Source organism: Gordionus sp. m RMFG-2023, chromosome 4, assembly GCF_954871325.1.
Source record: "Gordionus sp. m RMFG-2023 chromosome 4, tfGorSpeb1-WG-v2, whole genome shotgun sequence".
Classification (NCBI taxonomy): Eukaryota; Metazoa; Nematomorpha; class Gordioida; order Chordodea; family Parachordodidae; genus Gordionus; species Gordionus sp. m RMFG-2023.
Window position 1 is genome coordinate 1,711,837 of NC_088778.1, and position 2,261 is coordinate 1,714,097.

The 2,261-nt window shown below is 22.9% G+C and overlaps 1 long non-coding RNA gene across 1 annotated transcript; it reads left to right on the forward strand.

Moving 5' to 3' along the window:
- Positions 1 to 323: 323 nt before the first annotated feature.
- Positions 324 to 2,037, forward strand: LOC135928375 (uncharacterized). The gene is made up of 4 exons (XR_010572301.1): positions 324 to 454; positions 1,046 to 1,097; positions 1,300 to 1,347; positions 1,767 to 2,037. It is a non-coding gene; the product is annotated as an uncharacterized LOC135928375 (long non-coding RNA).
- Positions 2,038 to 2,261: the final 224 nt, after the last annotated feature.

Genomic DNA, 2,261 nt, shown 5'->3' on the forward strand with positions numbered 1-2,261 from the left:
GAAAATAATTGTAAATTGAATTACATAAAACGTGTTTTAAAATATCCAATAGAATATAATAACAAGGACAACTCTAGATTATCATCTTTGGATAGGTCATACTATTTTACCTTTACTGTAGTAAATAAATAAAACCAAACAATTTGACAAAACCGATTAAATTGTAATTTATGATTATTTATTTGGCCAAAAATTTTATAGTAAATCTATTTTTTATAAAAATATTTAATATACGCGATATAAATATGTTTATCAAAAAAAATGTAGACATGTCATGGATGATGAAAATGAAGCGATATTTTAACAATCAAGGACATTGCAAATTATTATAAAGGAAAAAAATTTTGGAAATATTAGTTAGAAAAATATATTTTATTACATTTGATAAACCTTGCTGGTTTAATTTATTAAAACTTATAAAAATATGTTGCAAATTAATTCTTTATTCCTATGGGTATGTATTTTAATTTTTCAATTACATATTAATAACTTAATACCTTTTAATGGCAAAACCAGATAATTAATTGCCTTAACATTAGTTTGCTCCTCGATAATACAATGCGAACCCTAAAGGTAGGTTCTTATTTAGATGTAAAATTAAAATCAGTAATCCACTGTGAATATTAGTATCCCCTCATTTGAAATTTATAAATAAAAAAAAATGTTTTGTTATAATGATAATTTTAAAGATGATAGGTCGTTCTAATGCTCATAACGAAAATTGATTACTGGAATATTTCTCATGAATTTTATTCAATTGGTGAATAATATACTGGAAAATTTCTTTCAAAAGAATTTTATAACAAAATATAAATGACAAATTTAATTTAAAATTTATATTTAGATATTATATTGAAGGGAAAAAGATCATTGAAAAGATAAAATAATTATTAATTTTTCTTAGAAATAAAATAACTAGGCATACTTTTTTTCGATAAGATTTATTTAATGGTGCAAATTAATTCTATGTTCCTCATGGTAAAGTATCCTCATTTATATATTGTCCAGTAGAATTAAAACACTTATTAATTTTAAAAAAAAACAGATGCTTGTTTTAACTTTCGTTTTTTCATCGATATTACAAGTCCGACCTGAAGGTAAATTACAATCTAATTAATTTATTATCGTTTAATAATCTCACATCTCTGAACTTCCCCACTATCTATCCAACACTAATTTTTTTTACCCTTACTTTTCAAAGGCCCTCATCTATTTTTATCAAAGGTGATAAATTTATTTCCAATTTTTTCGATATTATTAAACCAAAAAATTTATATAATTTTTATTTTATTTTCTTAGAAGGCTTAGAAGTTCAATCTAATGATCATCGAGAAACAACTATATCCAGTAAACAAGAATATTTATATTTTTGTATTTTCCAGAAATTATATTCATTTTACAATCATAAATATACATTTGATATGATATTCATGCTCAAAATTCATGAGAATATTTATATATATATTTTTTTAAATGCCATGCGAAATACTCCTGCATATTGATGTGAAATAAAAAACATTTGTAAACCTTATGTTGACTATATATATTAAATATATTAAATCTCACGTCATTAAAAGTCGTAAGATTTCGAATTACCAATTATTTTTCAGCAAAATTTTATCTATAGCATGGCAACTGCAATTTGAGTACGATGCTCAGATTTCATGAGTGCTACAAGTGTTAATTTCTTTTTTCTTACTTAAACGATTATATATATATGTTTTCTAAGTATAAATAGTTTAAATTAAAAATAAATAAATAAATAGATTTGGGTACTGTTAGATGTTTTCATGTAACACGAATTAGGACAACTACAATTGGTCGATTTCTGAAACATATTGGTCGTAGATGAATCTTTCAACTTGTACGAGGAGGCTTTAGGATAATAATTTCAGCATTGGGGACATAATTCACTACTAAATTTTTATTATTTATATTATTTTGATGATATTTTAAAAAATTATAAAATGTATGATTATTTAGATATTGTTTTTTGTTTCTAATTTCGCTAACAAATAAAAGAGTATTTAAAATTTTGTTATCTTACCAGATAAGAGTAAGTAAAATCTAATTATATTAATATATATATTTGTAACATTTTTAATGCATTTTTTTTCACCAATGTATTAAAAATATTATGTAAATGCGTATATTTTTCTAGATTTAAATACATGATTTTTAGCGGGATATTTATTGAAACATGTTTAACCTCCTGTCTATATTTTGTATAATTTTGACATAGTCAAGAGCTAGTCTGGCCA